Below are 19,530 nucleotides of genomic sequence, written 5' to 3' on the forward strand. Positions count from 1 at the left end.
CCTATAGACACCCTGTTATTTTATCGAAAGTGTGAATATGGGGAAAGTTAGTTATTTTTCATTAATCCATATACGGCATATTACAATATAGGACGTTTGAAATATTGATAAATTTTACAAAACAATTTTTTTTGTTAAAATGGCACCGTATATCACAATTTCAAACTTCTTTTCATTGCCTTAGAACTCATATAATTTCAGCATTCAATTCATTTACGTCATCATTCATAGTTCAACATGCCTTTTCTTGTATGCTTTATGAGATTGGTAATAGTATACATGAGAACCCCCTGTCTTCCGTGCGCGAGGATACTTCATATTATATATTTATACGTTACCAAATTAAATCACTGCGTTGTCTTCATTATATGTGCTTAACATTGTATTTTTACTTTCTAGAATAAATTTTGTTGATTTCGATTCGAAAAATGTTAAATATTTTTAAATTTATATCATGATGCAGACCAAAATCCTTGTTGCATATAATGTAATGCGCTATAGCATATAAAGTACAAGGGCAAATAGGTACGGTCTTTTTTATTTTCGTATCAGTGGATAAGTAAATGAAAGTGGGTTTGTTACCCCCTTTCTAAGTTCGTAGATACTCAATGAATAATCCCTAAAAGTATGAGCGTCCAGCTTCTTCTGGAACTCAGACGGTCTTACGTATACTATATCCATGAGATTGTTCGTTCAACAACTATTTTCTTAATTCAAGCTTCAATTCTGTGAACTTCATTATGGAAGTCAGTTGGACTAAAAGTAGTGTGACTTGGAAAGCACTGCTCGCTGAAGAGGAAGATGAGATAAAATACTCTACTAAATAACGAAATCATCAAGGATGTTATTAAGATCCTTGGAAATTATCATGTTAACGTATTAAATTATCATGTATCATACAAAATATTAATTCCATTATTTACTTTCGGTCTGCTGAATGTTTAAAAAAAATGTTAATGTTTATTAATTCTTTCCATTATGAAAAACAAAATCAAATTGTATGTGCTGTGAGATGAGGCAAAACTCAAAACTTAACTTCTGTCAATGGAGGCCTGCAATACATATTAGAGGTAAGTGTGTATTGCTACAAAATAAGTTTTCAGTTCTTTGTTATTAATTTCTTACATTTTTTTAAATGACCACCAGAAACATCTTTGGAACAGCTGAAATTTATTTACAGATTTTCTCTGTACTGTTTCTCGGACATCTTTCCTGGATAACGTAAACACTGCGTACAAGTGCAATTTAGAGATACACCAGAAATCTTTACATAAAAATTTAATTCTAACAGTTAATAATGAATTTTTACTATGGTACTTTATATAAAATTTATTGACGTGTTTCTAAATTGGATTAAGTAGCCTCGCACTTAAGACACGCCTTAAAACTGACTTTCTAATTTGACATCACAATGTCGTTCCTATTTCTAATGCACGAATTTCGGACATGTAGGGTTATGTCGGCTTTTGGGAGGGCCAAAACTACGTAAACAATAACGTTTACAGATAAAATGAGTTCATGTTACGGAAGGGCAATTGATGTGTGAGTAATCTGTGAAGTAAATAGAATGGAAACACAGTGTGTACAATAGAGGAGTAGGAAATGTTTCAGGGTGGATGATCTATACAAACATTGATAGAGGTGAAGAAGATACAAATTTAAGTTACCGTGGAACACCAAACCTAACCTAGACGAATTTAAACTAGCCTAACCTAACCAAAATTATCCACATTTAACAAAATAGTAACCATTGAACTAACCTAACCTAACCCAAATTATCCACATTTAACAAAATAGTAACAATTTAAAAAATATATGCTACCCTCCCCCGAGAAGTAAGCATATGCCTTTAGATATACTAAACAATGGGCCTAATAGGAATGGCGAAAGAATCATTTAGGATGAAGAAAACTCAATTTTGTGGGTCCTTGAATTAAAAAATTGAAAAAAAAAAAAAAAAACAACTCATAATATTCTTCGTATGGAGTATTATACTGTACGGGACAGGAACATGGACATAGCGTGAAAACGAGGAAAAATACTGAAAGCTTTTAAAATGTTGATGTGGAGGAAACTAAAGAGAATTAGCTCGGTCAAGCGGAAAACTAGTGAGTGTGTTATAAATGGTGTGGAGAAAAGAAAAATTTAGATGTAATTGAAAAGAGGGAGGGAACTGGTTGGAACATTGGCTTTGAAGGAACTGTATATTGAGGGATGTGCTAGGGGGTGTGATAGCAGTAAAAGAGGGAGAGGATGAAGGAGGCTACAATTTATGGACAGTATCAAAACAAAAATCGTACCTGAAAACGAAAAGCTTAGATGAAGACTGTGGAGATGGTATCGTAGCTTTTCAGTTGCTTTAAGTAATGTGCCAATAATGGCAGTGATCATTCTAAGAATGTAGTGTTAACTACTATTAGTTTAACTGAAAACACTACCACGATAAAGTTATCAACTACGCAATTCTTGCACACTTGTTAAACCGATTATTTCACATTTTCTGACAAAAAATACAAAGAACACGTTTATATGTGCGACAGAACTTGCAAGAAAATATTCATAATTTTTAACATCAAAACAAGGAATATATACGCGAGGTGGTATCAAAAGGTCTCGAGAGTACTTGTGTAACATGCAACAGATGGCAGGCACAGAGAACATGAGTCCGTGTACTACGAGTTATCGTCCTATGTACAGTACATTTGGGAGCTGTGCAGCTGGTGATATTCTGACAACATGCGTTACCACGTCTGCGATTTTGTCATGAACGAGCGAACGTGAAATTCTGTGTGGAACTAGACAAATCTGCCACAGAGACATTTGACATGATTCGGCAAGTGTACAGCGATGCTGTAATGAGTCGTTTGAGGTGTTTCAGCGTGGCATGCGCGCTACAAAAACGGAAGAACATCACACTGGAAGACGACGAGAGATCAGGCGACCTGCAACGCACACAACACCCGAAAATATTGAAACCATTTGGCAACTTGTGCATTTATCGGAGAACAATCCACAACATTGATGCCATTGTCGGCATGACATTCGGAACAGTGCAGGCATATATATATATATATATATATATATGGATAGGCAGGCCAATAGATATAATACTCTCAAGAAACAAACCATACAAGGTAGATACAAGAGCTCTTACATTTTAGAATGCAACGCCAATTTTATCACCTTGGGTTTGAACTAAGAACTGTTCATATTATATCTTGTAGCTACACGTTCAAACAAAACGGACTTGAAGGAGGGACAAACATATGACAGAATATAGAATATTGTATTTTCGTTAGTGAGATTTAGTAAATATCTTTAAAGGACCAAAACTAGTCCTTTGTTGTCTGAAAATTTCAAATGTTTATTTTTACCAATACAAATATGGAGCACTCAAAAGAATTAAGACCTGGAAATCTTTTATTAACATGACTGGAAAACTTTAACGGTCACATCAGATATATTTCTGGGCGACCATCAATTCAAATTTCTGTCTGTCCGTTAAATTGAAACGATTCATAGTTACTTGTTTTCACAACAATGAATACCTATAGGAAAAATACAGAGGTGTTTTCACAAATTTGTTTGGCTTCTTCTTTTCACTCTTAATTAGGTCATGCGTATGTATGCATGTTTGTTTATGTCTAGGTATAACAAACGGTTCTGCGAACTCGATATATTTTAACAACCGGTTCTAGCGAACCGGCTGAATAGCAGCACTGCTCATGTGTGATTTGAACATGCGGCGTGTCCCCCGGGCTGCTCATCCAGAAGCAAAAGAACACCGCGTCAGAGTCTGCCAAGAATTCCGTCGGCATGCCGTTGGTGACCCGACCTTGATGTTGAGGATCATTACCGGTGACGAAACTTGGATATATGGGTACGATCCTGAGACAAAGCAACATCCTTCACAGTGGAATAGCCTATGATCTCCTCGACCGAAAAAGACGAAACAAGCCCGCAGATTGACCAAGTGCATGCTTATAATATTTTTCGACATTCATGGCATTGTGCGTCACGAATTCGACCCCACTTGCTAGACCATCAATAGCGAGTTTTACTGCCAGGTTTTATGGAGTCTGAGAGAGAACTTTCGGCGAAAGCGACCGGATCTGTAGCGCGCGAAAAACTCGTTGCTTCACAACAAATATATACCCTGTCAACGTGTTTCCCTTGTTCTTATCAGAAACAAGAATTTTGCACTTCCACACCCACCCTACTCGCCAGATTTCGCTCCTGCGGACTTCGTTATCTTCCCGAAACTGAAGATACAGTTCAAAGGTTGCCGTTTGAACACCATTGCGGAGATCAAGCGCGAATCGCAGAAGGTGCTGGAGACGCTTCCAGAAGACTTCCAGTACATATTGCAATAATGTGTGTGGGAGCGCTGTAATACTGTAGATCAGGCATGTCAAACTCGCGGCCCGCGGGCCGGCCCGCATCGCTCCTGAATGTGGCCGCGTTTGAAGGGGAAGCGTTTTTTTTTTTTTTTGTGTGTGTGTGTGTGTGTCTGAGGTCTTTGAACTCTGCACTAAGCTCACAAGACGTTGTAAGCTACGTGGGGCCTTCGCGGGGAACACCCACGAAAAAAGAGCAGTCCTCATCGGTTCACTTTGTATATGATTTCCGGCTGGACCCGAAATTTTCCCCTCACAAACTTGGATTAAGAGGCGGAGTGAGAAGTTGTTAGCTTTGTTCGAATACTAAAGCTAAGTGCTATTTCCATACATTTGGAAATCTTTTATGGTCATTTACAACTTCCCGCCGCTGAAGCTTACAGAGGTTTACTGCCTTTAAAAACAATTTCACTTCAGTTTGTGGTAAGTTTTCGCCTAAACATGTCGCTTTCAAAGCCATGTGGGAGCAAGAAAAGAAGAATAGAAGAGGAACGTAGAGTTTTTCAAGTGAAATGGGAGATCGCATATTTTTGTTGTGAAGTGCGTGAAAAGATCATATGTTTGATTTGTGGACAAAATATTAGTGTACCGAAGGAATATAATATAAGGCGACATTATGAAACCCATCGTGCGAAGTACGAACAGTTTGAAGGAAAAATGAGAGAAGATAAGCTGCGGGACTTGAAGTCGAATCTTGCCAAACAACAAAGCATATTCACTAAACCACAAAAGGACAGTGAGGCAGCAGTAAAAGCTAGCTACGTAGTTGCAGAACTTCTGGCCAAAAAATCAAAGTGTTTTACCGAAGGTAAATTTATAAAGGACTGCATGGTGAAAATCGCTAACATTTTGTGTCCGGATAGTATTGATTCATTCAAAAATATTGCGTTATCGAGAAATACAGTGGCAGAAAGAATTGTGGAATTAGCAGGCGATATTGGCGAACAGTTGAAAGAAAAAATTGAAAATTTTGTGGCATTCTCACTAGCGATAGATGAAAGTGTGGATGTTTCTGGTGTCGCGCAGTTAGCAGTGTTTATTCGCGGGTGTGATGGTGATTTCATTGTCACAGAGGAATTACTTGATATTATTCCACTCCGCGACACAACTACTGGGGAGGATATTTACAACGAAGTGGAAGTCATTTTGCAAAAGTATAATCTTTCTCTAGATAAGTTAGTGAGTGTCGCTACAGATGGAGCTCCAGCAATGAAAGGAAGTCGCTCTGGCTTTGTTTCTAAACTACGAAATAAACAAATCAGTAATTATCCTGATAGTAACTTACATCATTTTCATTGCATTGTGCACCAAGAAGTTCTTTGTTCAAAGACTCTAAATATGGACCATGTATTAAAATTTATAAAAGATACTGTAAATCTGATTCGTTCTCATGGTCTTAATCAACGTCAATTTTCTTCGTTTCTGTCGGACATGGAAAGCGAGTTTCAAAGTTTACCTTACTGTGCAGAAGTTCGCTGGCTTTCCTGCCATAAGGTTCTGAAGCGATTTTGGCAGCTCCGTGAAGAAATTAAAATATTCTTGGAAATGAAAGGCCACCTGTCGGACAAACTTTCTGATATTAAATGGCTCCAAGATTTAGCATTCATGGTCGACATGACGTGTCATCTAAATACTTTGAATTTAAAACTTCAGGGGAGGGACCAGATTGTAACTTCGTTGTATGACTGTATTAAAGCTTTCAAAGTTAAACTCCAGCTCTGGAGGAAACAGCTCTGCAATGGTGATTTATCTCATTTTCCAACATGTAAAAATTACCAACTGTTAGTTTCTGGTTGTGATTTCACGCAATACTCCTTCAAAGTGAAATCATTACATATGGAATTTGAAAATAGATTTGAAGATTTCAAAGATTGTGAAGAGCAGTTTTCATTGTTCACGGCTTCATTTTCTTTTGATGTCGAAAAAGCAAGTTCAGATATTCAAATGGAACTTTGTGAGATACAATGTGATTCTCAGTTGAAAGAAAAATATAACGAAGTAGGAGTTCCAAAGTTTTACTCGTATCTGCCAAAAGACTGTCCTAAAATGCTCCAATTTGTTGCTAGAATCTTAGCGATGTTCGGAAGTACGTATGTTTGTGAACAGCTGTTTTCCATTATGAAGGCAAATAAAACACCCCATAGATCAAGACTTACTGATGAACATTTGTCTTCCGTGTTAAAAGTTGCGTCTTCAAAAAATCTTGCCCCTAACATTGATAGACTTGTTTCCAAAAAAAGATGTCAGCTGTCTGGTAAAAGAACATAGTTGAATACTGATGCTGGAAAATGTCGATTTTTTGGTAAGCAAACATCAATTTTGTATAAGTACTTTAATATAGCTTGTAACATTTTTGTAACAGAATTCTTAATTAATAACCTTTAATTATTAGTTTTCCTAATCAGCCTTGTTACTGTAAATTGACATCAAGTATGTACGCATTATTCAGATACTATATATATATATATATATATATATATATATATATATATATATATATATATATATATACTGGGTGCACCATTTATAATGTCCCACCTTTATAACTGAGGAACTAAGAGAGTGAGAGAAGCGAAACTTTGTACAAAGCAACTACAGGAAGGGGGACATCTATCCATGTATTGGGTAACATCACTAGGTGGACAGTGTTGCCAACCCAATATAAAGTTATGATTTTTTAAATGGAATGACCTAAATTTAATATCATAATTCGAATCAGCAATGAAAACAAAGACGAAAGAGATGACACTCGCAGATCAGTGTTGCATACTTTTTGAGAAATATTGTAAAAGATATGTCAAATTTAAACGCCTTTAACACACACAAGGAATGAAGTAGTAACTATTTGTGCACATTAAATGAAATACTGGGAAGAACTCTTTAAAATGACTTCAAGTTTAGAAGGATCAGTTAAACAGTGTTGCCACAACAGAAGAGAGAAAAATTGAGTTTGGAAATAGTGCAATAACTTGGAAAAGGTCCCTAGTACAGTATAGGTTTAAATGCATAAAGGAAATTAGTATGTTATAAGGAGCATTGTCACGTTTATTTGAGATCGATAAGTCAAGTACTTACCAAGATATTCGGTACTCTGTAAAAGCTGAGAATTTTGTGCTGTACAAGATGGTAACGCTGTTTCAAAATTCCCCTTTTTTTCCCTCAGCGTTGGAGAAATCGTGAAGAAATGATTAAAGTGAAATAAAACATTAATCAATGAACATACAATGAAATGAAACCCATTTGAGTCCTTGAAGGGACTAATTAAACGTAATGTGAATTTAAATTGTTCTTGAGTTAGTAATACCAATTCAAATTTTAACAGGATGGTAGAAATACGTTTACGATTGTCACCTAATAGCTATTTCGTGCGGTGAATATACTTATTCTCGTGCAACTTTAGGGGAGTAATATCGAAACAATTCAATAATATCTGTAAATATTACCGGCTTGTTATTATTTCTTTTTTAAACACGAATGAATGAAATAAGTAAGTGTGTTCCAATTGAAGCAATACAAAGGATGATTTGCCAGCACAATTTCTTTGGCTGTATTGTAGCTGTTGGGTGTAGCCAAGTGGTGTAATCAAGATAATTATTCACTTTCTTCGTTTGCACGTCTAAGAGGATCATTCGGAAGCATTGTTCAAGAAATTGTTCATACAAGAAATGCAAGAAGTCATTATAACTACTATGCCGATGATCACTAACAAAATGTTAAATATTGCTTTGCGTTGACGTAACCCATATCGGAATAGTTCCCCAAGTCTTTGGCATTATCCATCAGGTCATGAAACAAATTTTTTTGTGTGGTATACTTTGTACAGATGAACTCTCACTTAGGAACTTAAAATTTTAAAGTCATTGGCCCTAACTGAGTATTTTTTTTTATTTATTATTATTTTGCTACCATAGTATAAATCGCTACAAAAGTTAGCTGTATGAGTTGTAGCCTATATGCACCAATGAAATAGGCATTTTTTTTCTGGAAATACCTAATTATATCACCATAAAATTCGTGTATTTTTTAAATTTCTACTTTGCCGCCAACTTTTCAAACTGCACGTTATCTTTTGTATTTGTCAGGTCATTTATTGAATGTTTAGTTACAAATCATCGAATAAGTTTGAAACGCGCTACTGCTTTTCATGTGAAGCTCGACATAATGTTTTAAGTACATTTTTAGGAAGATTTCTCGTGCAGCTTTACTTTTGCCGTACAACTCGAAATAATTGTTCCAAAATTACAATTCTTTACAAATTCCTTCTTATTGTTTACTAAATGATTTGCGCTGGCCGACATGGAAACATGTCAAATGGAATAGTTAAATTTCAAGGGAACCATCATAATCAATTGTTGAAAAATTAAAATTCCTCTAGGATTTGCGTGTAAATACGGCGTCCGGATGCATAAAAACTGCAATGCAAAAAACAAGAAACAACCTCTGCTAATAGGCCACTAAAAAGCACGAATGCTATCTAACCGAGTCACGGCAGGGCGAAACTGAAGGGCATTTCTAGAGAGGGGGTGAGTCCGAAGGGAGCAGGTGCGTCAGCGAAGGTTCCTATGTGCAAAAATAAGGATAGTGAAATGAGTGGATTTTGGTAATGATATGAGTTTCAATAATACTTGTCACGGTTTCATACTTGTAGCGTTCCACTTTTAAACATAAAATACAACTTTTGTACACTGTGCACAAATACAGCATCGGCGGAAAATAGTTTCTAATACAACCATCATTTATATGCACTCACTTATTTTATCCTTAGTAAAGTACTCGTAAGAATTTTACACTATACTCCGCGCCACCCGAATTGGCGTGTGGCATCAACCAATAAACTCACAGTGCACTGTTACTAAACCTTCAGGGAGGAATCAAATAATTCATAATTCATTTTGTTCGTATTTGTGGACAATTATGAATGAATATTTTCCTCCCTGAAGGTATAGTAACAGCGCACTGCGATCTTGTTGGCTGATGCCAGACGGCAATTCGAGGGATGCGAACTATAGTAATCTACACTTGTAAACATAAAATACAGGTGTATTACTTTGTATTTAACTCTATCGCTTGCAGAAAATTGTTCTTTATGTCTTTTCATGCAAAATACGGACTCTTACCTGTAAATCTTTCAAAATTTGTTGCGCCAAAAGTAAAAAAGCACCATATTTACTATAAATTCAAAGGTAAATAAATTGACCAAAGTGCAAGTACTAGCAAGTAGTAAGACTGACGTAATGTACTATACACTGGCTCACGCACAACAATGCGTGATATGTTTGTAATATAGTGCTGATGGGATTCACTAAAATTTTACTGTATGAGGGTATTTTTCCGAGAATAATTGCTTTTCAGACATATCATTTTGCAGTATATCATAATTCTGTATTCAATTATTGTGAACCATTGTACAAAAAACAAAAGATTTTGATTGAATTATAATAGGAAAATACTGTGGTTAAGCCTTCTTAAAGTTTAACTGCGAGGGCACGGTTGCTCAGTGGTACAGCAACCCTGCGTGGGGTCCCTGATACGATTTCCGATCCAGTAAGTTTGCGGTGGATAACATCATGTCCATGGGGTTGTCGGGTACTCTCGCTTTCTCTCACATTCTCATCCCATTAATTCTCCTATCATCAGTCACTTGCCTTAATCATTGTCTCACTTAGCCTAAATGTTTCTGTAACGTTATACAGAAAGTTACGCTGCGCTAAGTAATACGATGTCGTACATAATTTGCAGAAGAACAATGGAATATTCTTTACACAGTATGTTTACACTACTTTGTTTACAAGCATACCCACCTTTGCTAACGCGCCTGGTCCCTATAGACACCTTGATTTTCCACTACTTTGGCCCAGCCCTTACTTGGTTAACTACTTCCTTGTTTTTTGTGGCCATCCAGCATAGATTTGATTTTTTTTTTTACACTCTATTCGTTTACTCGTCAACTCACTACGGATCCAACCGTTCATGGACCACCAAGTTTTCCGTTTCCGATCAGATACATTTCCTGTTTTTGATGGACATCTAACAGGGGTTGTTTGGTGTTTGTTCCATTATAGCTTTTATGGCATATTACTACGTGCTGTACTTTTACTCGTAACGTTTAGGTCCTCATAAGGAAATCGGCACCTATGAATCCATAAATGCAACTCACTTCTTAAAAGCAATTTATACATTATTTGTAGCAGTGTTGGGTAAGTTACTTGTAAAAATGTAACCCGTTACAAGTTACTTTACTTTCTCTTAAAATGTAACGCGTTAGTAACGCGTTACTTGCCCCCGAAAAGTAACTGTTACTTTACTTCGAAAGTAACGCGTTACTAACGCGTTACTTTTATTTATTTAGTCTTATTTTACATGGCGAAGTTAAGGCTAATCATGCCTTAAGTTTTAGGTCCGAAACTTTAAAATGTGAAAAAAATTATGACTTTAATTTTCCGTACTACTGCTATTATTATTATTATTATTATTATTATTATTATTATTATTATTATTATTATTATTATTATTATTGCACGTTTTGAATCTCTTTATGTAAATGCAAGGACAAATTTTTACTTGAACATTTTCATGAATTTTATGAACATTTTCATATAATGTAACATTGAAAAAATGCCATACTGCGTTACTCGTAGAGATGGATACGAGCGAGTTTTCTTTGAAATACGATCCGACTAGAAACAGATATCTTTGAGCTCGACCCGAGAACTCGAGTCGAAAAATTTCCTCCAACTCGACTCGAATTGGGGTCGAGTTTCGAGTCGAGTCGAGCCAAATCCGGTGTGTACTTTCGAGTACATTCTTCAAGCATATTACATAGACAGTATAATTATTATCAGTCACACTACTACTACTACAATTTATTATTATTATTATTATTATTAACTATAAAAACACTGTATATAAAAATGAAAGATACGCGGTTTGTATTTGAATACTAAATAACTAGTTGATTGCCAACCTCGGTAGTCGTGAAGTCTACACACAGAAAAATCCGTTCTCCGGATAGTGGTATATTGTATTAATACAAGTATACGGTATCCTCTTGCTTACTATAGAAATCAGTACGGAGCATATGTTATCCGTATGCTACATAGGCACTGCCCTTAGATGTTACATCATGCAGTGGTGCCCACCCCCTTATGTTCATGACGCACTCCCCTAAATTGTCTATCCGTAGGTGTTCTTCCATGAAAAAATCTTCTTTTCGATCAATTTTTACACCCCCTCAAACATATTTATATAGATTTCTAACCCCTCCCCAAATATTTCAATGACGCAGTTTGCGTCATAGCCCCCCTCTGTGGGCACCCCTGCATCATGCCGTTGCAGGATGTCTGACATCTAACAGTTTTCCGTAAATCACATACATATACTTATGTTACCTTCGTCAGCTATATGTTAGACTATATACGTCCATTTGTATGTGAGATCCTGACCGCCTACATTGTTTCATACGGAAAGTACGTATAGATGGAACACTTATACAGAAAGTATTATAAAACATGCGTTTTCAGCTATACGTCTGCTGTACGTTGTCCAACAACTACAGAAATTACGCATGTAACCTATCTTTTTAAGTACGCCACCTTTAATTTTTTTTTCTCAGTGTAGGAGTCAAGGACATTGTTCACGAGCTTCTGAATTTGGGTTGAGGATCTAGGTTGAGTATTAGGGCTCGAGCCAAACACTGTTAAAAGATATAGAGCACTGGCCAAATATCTTCAAAACTGCTCGGTCGGGGTTTAGAATTGTCAAAGACTCGAGCAGCTCGGCTCACAGCTCATTCACCGAACCGAGAAGTGAGCCGAGCCAACAGCTCACCTAACCGACTCGGCTAGAGCCGATGGTTCACCCCAAGTAAGCCGGCTCGAGCCATCTTCTCAGTTGAGCCAAGCCGAGCTGAGCTTGTTATAAAAAATCTCTTGTGGTCTCGCTATCGAGACGAGACGAGATGCGAGCAGTGTCCCCTCTCGTGAGCAACACTAAAAGTATTCCATATTAATGTTTAGCTTACATTTCTCATGGCTTTCGTTTTCCAGTGTAATCAGGCCATGATTTCAAGACGAGTTAAAACGAACGAGCCATTTATCAAACTCGACTGGACTCGAAACTCGAAGCAAAAAACTGAATCGGCTCGGAACTCGACTGGAGGATATTACCTTTGACTCGACTCGAAACTCGACTTGAATTCGAGTCGAGTTGAGTTTTAGATTGACTCGTGCTCCTTCCTATGCGTTAGAAGAAATGTTTTTTTATTATTATACTGCTAAACTAATTATATAATAATAACAATGTTGTTATGTAAAATTAAAAATACAGAATATTGAGAAACATTACACTAAAACTAATAAAATGAGAACACATGAACTGGGAGTGAATCAAAACTTGCCAGTAACTCTAAAATCGATATACGCTTTTTAAAGCTAATTTCAAACTCTATAATCAACCGGACTCTAGGATAAGCAAACTGATCTGAAAGAACTCCAATATTACATACCATCAACAAACTATTTTCTAGTAATAAAGTAGGCCTTCTCATCAGAACAGTTTATTCATATTAACACCTTATTGTAAATCGTTAATTTGGCACCCTAGTTGTTGATATTTTCCGCTGGGGTACTTCAGACACTTTAATTTTAAATTCTGTTCACTATCATCCTCAGCTCTTAAGAAAAAAGTATTCTTTCAAATGTCCGAACGGTAAAATATTTTCATTCTCCATCTTTATAGAAACAACACCAAGTAAAATAGACTACCGGTATCATTGCATTCCTAGTTCACTCACTGAATGTATTGATTTGGAGCTGTCAAAATCTACGACAAAATCTTCCAGGTAGTTTGCAATTAGTACACGTGATTTCCCTAAGGCTGTCCTCGTCTTCAAAAAAAGCAAGTGGCACTACGAACTTATCTGTTTCTCTGTGTGTCTGTGACTGTCGGTCACTGACATACGTAGTTCATGCTCGATTGTTTCATTCTGAGAAATTCAGTTACAGGAAAGAAACATTTGTTTTCGAAAAAAAATATACATATATTGTAGTTATTCATCCGAAATGTAACGCGAAAAAAGTAACGCAAACTAGGTACGTTACTTAAAAATTTGTAACGCGTTACCGTAACAGTTAATTTGGAAAAAATGTAACGCGTTACTAGGAAACGTTACTTAAAAAGTAACGCGTTACAAGTAACGCGTTACTTGCGTTACGTTACTTCCCAAGACTGATTTGTAGTTAATTTCGTGGTGAATGAAATACAAAATAAGTTGTGTATAGTCCCCTAAAATTGGTCAGTACGTATAAATATTGGATGATCTGAAAAATTTTGCTACCAATTAACAGAACTTAGCTTATGCATTTTCAATTCAAATTTTACAACTATTAATATCTACGTTTTATTGTCTTTTCCAACTTATATTCAGGAGAAAGAAATTAAATTAAAGAAATATATGTTTATGATGACCAAGAAACAATTATTTGTAACATACATTACAAAATTCATGAAACAGAAAAAATATTCTGTTTCCTTATTTTAAATATTTTGCTTTAATTCAGCATGTCACAGAATATAACTTGTGTCACAGATTAGTACTTTAATATTTCTCCAAGGCAGAGGGAAAAAAGGGAATTTTGAAACAGCGTTACCATCTTGTACAGCACAAAATTCTCAGCTTTTACAGAGTACCGAATATCTTAGTAAGTACTTGACTTATCGATCTCAAATAAACGTGACAATGCTCCTTATGACATACTGATTTCCTCTATGCATTTAAACCTATACTGTACTAGGGACCTTTTCCAAGTTATTGCACTATTTCCAAACTCAATTTTTCTCTCTTCTGTTGTGGCAACACTGTTTAACTGATCCTTCTAAACTTGAAGTCATTTTAAAGAGTTCTTCCCAGTATTTCATTTAATGTGCACAAATAGTTACTACTTCATTCCTTGTGTGTGTTAAAGGCGTTTAAATTTGACATATCTTTTACAATATTTCTCAAAAAGTATGCAACACTGATCTGCGAGTGTCATCTCTTTCGTCTTTGTTTTCATTGCTGATTCGAATTATGATATTAAATTTAGGTCATTCCATTTAAAAAATCATAACTTTATATTGGGTTGGCAACACTGTCCACCTAGTGATGTTACCCAATACATGGATAGATGTCCCCCTTCCTGTAGTTGCTTTGTACAAAGTTTCGCTTCTCTCACTCTCTTAGTTCCTCAGTTATAAAGGTTGGACATTATAAATGGTGGACCCGTATATATATATATATATATATATATATATATATATATATATATATATATATATATAATATCGTAGCATGCGGCCCGCTGACATCTCAAATAATTTTTAAGTGGCCCCATATAAGAAATCAGTTTGACATACCTGCTGTAGATGAATCTCTATATGTAAACAGAACATCTCGAAACCTTTTGATACCAACTCATGTATATAGCTCGCGTGTATATATATATTGCTTTTTAATGACTAGGAGAAGGGCGGGCAAAGTGACGCACAAGTTACAAACGTCGTAATATTATCGGAACAAAACATAATAACCGAATGTTTGACACACGTATGGAAAGCTTGAGCTTTCTGTCACATTATACAGAAGGAGAAAAAGGAAAGAAAATAATGCAGAAAAACGGAAAGAAAACAATGAAATATGTTGAGATAGATAACTTTTAATACTTATATGTGAATGCCCGCGTCGCCCACTTAGAAGTGGGCAAAATGAAATGTACCTTTATATAAGGTGAAAATTGTTGCTGAGATAATGTTACGATATTATTTGAGATATTGGTTCCCCAACTATTATCTTCTGGAAACAAATTATTACAGATTATAGATTATAGATAAACTGTGTCTAAGAATACATTTGTAAAATACAAAAAAAGAAGTATTAGCAAACAGTCTTTGCATATATGTCTACTCAAATGTATTAAAATCTACTCAGAATTGAGTTCAACATGTACACGTAGTTAAAAGAGTGACAATTTAGTACTCAAATATTTTGAATGTTCAGTTATCATGAACCCACTCAAAACAAGGCTCACTTGAAGTAATTATTGCATAGTGAGTTAGCATGAACATATTTCCTTCCGCGCACAGAGAATTACAACGTTGAAACTGCAATGTACCAAGATAACAGAATCTGAAAAAGCTAATAATGCTCTTCAGATATGGTGTATTATTCCTATGTCGATCAAAACTGGAATATGCTGCTGTGATCTGGAACCCATCACTACAGCAATACCGACACCAACTGGAAAAAGTCCAGTCTAAATTTATCAAATACTTGGCGTACAAGAGAACTGCAGTCTATCCACATTATGAAACTTATCTAACAGTAATTGACAACTTCTGTATCCCTATACTTGAACTGCGTCGGGAAGTAGCGCTCCCATCGCCCAATTCTTCGGAACTGCAGTCAGCCACTAGTCCTCCAGGTTGGGGGTTAAGTAGGGCTGATCACTCTGCCTGTAAAACCCATCGATCTCTAGCAGCACCGTAAGCCTCGGATGAAGGCGGCTGGATTTTTGGACTTGGTACCATTGCTATGTCCTGGATATGACCCTGGATTGTTTGGATGACGCTCGGACCTGGGATAACGAGACGGCGGAGTGAAACGTGTGCGCACCCAGCGGGACTGGATGGACTGATGTCCTGAAAGGGAACGCTGGAAATCTGCGACACAGGGATCTCCAATGAAACATGGATCTCTCCCCTAACACGGTGGGACGTGGTCTTCTCAAGAGTACACATCAATCGGTGATACAAGTGGCCCTGACCCCTTGTCAAGCCTGGCTTGGGGTGATGGCTTAACTTGCTGATAAGGGTCATGCAGGTAGGACCTGCCAGCCTTGTTGGCCTCCATGTAACTCAGACGGGGAAGTGGAGAAGATTTTGGGCTTTTTTCGATTATGGCTTCGCATTACTCTGCTTCGAATGCAGCTCCTGAGCAAAGCAAAGTAGATGAGAATAAAACCATCCCTCGTTATCTAATAATTAAAGATGAAAGTGCAGAGGCAACTGGTTCTTTAGTGAAGCTTTCGCAGTTTGTTTTTGTATCGCCAACTCTGTCATATCGCCACGGGTTCATTCCCGGATGGCCATATTAAGAAATTACGCAATGGCACTTTACTTGTCCATACCTTCAGTGACAAACAGTCACGGCTACTGCTGCAATGTGAGTTTCTCGACACAGTTCCTGTCTTGGTTGAAGCCCATAACCAGCTCAATTCCCGCAAGGGTGTGATTACCTGCCGTGACTTGCAGGATGTGCCTGTTGATGATATCTGTGCAGAGCTCCGCGACTCCCATGTTACAGGAGTCCAACGAATCCATGTGGAGAAGAATGGGCAAATAGAAGCGACACATTCACATATCGTCACGTTCGACCTGTCCACATTAACTCTTGCTTAGAAGGTTGGCTACCTCCAGTTGAAGGTCAGACCGTATATTCCTTTGTCGCTCCGCTGCTTCAACTGTCAATGGTTTGGCCATTATGCGCCTTCTTGTAATGAGACAACCACTTGTTGGGAACTGTGGTGGCCCTTCATATGGTCCTGCTCCTTGCACGATGAATCCGAAATGAGTTAACTGTACTGGTGCCCATCCTGCTTGGTTCAGAGATTGCCCCGAGTTCCGGGAGGAGAAAGTGATCAAGGAAGCTGCGCCAAAGTCACCTTTTAGTACCAGTTTCTCGTGGCGAAATCGAAGAAACCTGTGGGAACTCAGACGACAGACGCATCCACGCAGACCGGCCCTGTTCCAGCTTCTGGTCTCTGTTGCACTTGTGGTGTCGTCTCAACGTCTCGTGCGACTTCATCGACTGCTGCTGCCTCTATTGTTTCTGCTCCTCAGTCGCCCGCCAGGACTACAACCTTGCAGTCCTCTAGTAAAGCTCTTTCCGCGACCAGTTTCTTAAATCCTCTACTCCTAGCACACCCAGCAAGCCTCTGAAGAAAGAGCAAAAGAAAAAGGTGGTGACCCCAACTTCTCAGTCAGCATCCTCTGATCACAGTGGCAAGTCTAAGTCACCCGTAAGCCCTCTTCGAGCCCTCCCGACGCAAAGAAGATTAAGCAAAAACCATGCAGTCCCTCTGCAAGCGGTGTCTCGTCTATGGAGGAAGTGGAGGATGACGACTTAGATGCATTTCAACTTGTGACTGTGCGTAAAGGGAAGCATGGATCGAAACTGTTTGTTGTCGATTCCGCTTAAATTATGGCTTTACTCCAGTGGAATCTCAACGGATATTCTTACCACGGAGAACTTCATCGGCTCCGGTCAATGTTGGATCCCGTGATCTTCTGTCTCCAAGGGACTCACTTCACGCCTACTGCCACCTGTTTAGTCTCCGGATACACACTATATCGTCACGACAATATCACGGCTGGTCGTACGGCCGGCGGCGTCGCAGTTGGAGTGTCCGAATGCTACCATTCCTCTATGCTGAATTTTACGAGTCCTCTTCAGATTGTTACTGTCCGTCTCTTTCTGCACCAGCCTATCACTATCTGCTGTGCGTACATCCCAGCACCGATGCCTTCACTGCAGCCGATCTGGAACACCAGCTTCCAGCTTTCAGCCCCAATTGTCTTCGTGGGTGATTTCAACTCTTACTATACCTTATGGGGATCTAGTCGGACTGAACCTCGTGGTCGCGAAATTGCAGTTTTTCTTGCCCAGACGAACCTGATTTTGTTGAACGATGGTAGTCCAACGCACTTCACTACTGCTACAGGGACCTTTTCTAATCTGGATTTGTCCTTCTGTAGCCCAGCCCTGGGAGCTCAACTTCAGTGGCGTGTACATCCAGATCTTCAGCTCCCACAAGCTGCACCGTCGTCTGGATTCAATCTGCACCTAGCTGACTGGGCACGATTCTCTGCCAGCTTTGACTTTACCCCAGACCTGCATCAGTCTGTCGAGGAACAGTGTGCAGTTTTTCAGCAGAGTATCTTGTTAGCAGCCGATGCGGCTATTCTCGTTCACCATGGCCTTCGTCGCAAGCGCGTCGTTTCTTGGTGGTCTGCAGAGATTGGCCTGGCTATCCCTGCCCGTCGACGAGCCTTGCATGCTTTTCGTTGTGCTCCTAGGGATGCTAAGTTGGAACAGTTTCGCCGCCTCTGTGCCCGCCTAAGTATGTCATCAAACAAACCCAACGACGCAGCTGGCGCATGTATGTGTCTTCATTTTTTGCCCAGAGTTCAGTCTCCGAAGTATGGTCTAAGGTTCGTCGTCTACAAGGTCATTCTTTTTCTAGTGAGCTTCATGCTTTGGTTATCGATGGACTCCTGGTCACCGACCAAGATCTTATAGTGTCTGAATTGGGTCAATATTTTGCTGCTGCTTCCAGCTCTGCGCATTATCCAGCGGCCTTCCTGTCCATTAAGCATCGTGACGAGTGTACGTCTCTTGTCTTCCGCTCTGCTAACTACGAGACCTACAATACCCCGTTTACTGCTGCGGAGTTATCTGCTGTTCGACGCTCCACGAAGGACACTGCGCCAGTTCCGGATCATATACATTATGCCATGCTTCGGCATCTCCCGCCTGAAGATCACTGCCATCTTCTAGATCTCTTCAACCGGCTCTGGCTGAAGGACAGTTTTCCTGCTGCTTGGCCTGATGCTTACATTGTCCCGATTCTAAAACCTGGCAAGGTTGCTGTCTTCTGCACACTACCGACCTATCGTCCTTACCAGCTGCCTCTGCAAAGTTCTGGAGAAGACGATAGACAACCATCTCGTTTGGTTCCTTTAGCATAACGGCTTTCTTTCCAACTTCCAGTGTGGTTTCGGGCGCTATCGCTCCACGACAGATCACCTTGTTCACCTGGAGACTGCGATCCAGGACGCCTTTCGCCACCGTTAACATCTTGTGACCATCTTTTTTTGATTTGGAGAAGGCTTATGACACTACTTGGCGCTCTGGGATCCTGCGCCAACTGCATGCTTGGGGCCTTTGTGTCCATTTACTGCTTTTCTCCAGAACTTTCTTCGCGAGCGTTCCTTCCGAGTGAAAATTGGATCAACCCTTTCTGCGCCGTTTCGACAGGAGAACGGAGTTCCACAAGGCAGTATGTTCAGTGTAACGTTGTTTGCTGTGGCTGTGAACAGT

General features: G+C 38.6%; 1 protein-coding gene across 1 annotated transcript in view; it reads left to right on the forward strand.

Annotated features, from left to right (window-relative positions):
- The first annotated feature begins 898 nt into the window (after positions 1-898).
- The window catches only part of Start1 (Steroidogenic acute regulatory protein-like), a 251,063-nt gene continuing 232,431 nt past the window's right edge, over positions 899-19,530 (forward strand). The window contains exon 1 of the mRNA XM_081735713.1: positions 899-1,070. The gene's annotated coding sequence lies outside the window, so the exon portion shown is untranslated. The remainder of the gene's footprint in view (positions 1,071-19,530) is intronic.

This window comes from Thermobia domestica, chromosome 13, assembly GCF_964235325.1.
Source record: "Thermobia domestica chromosome 13, izTheDome1.hap1.1, whole genome shotgun sequence".
Lineage (NCBI taxonomy): Eukaryota > Metazoa > Arthropoda > Insecta > Zygentoma > Lepismatidae > Thermobia > Thermobia domestica.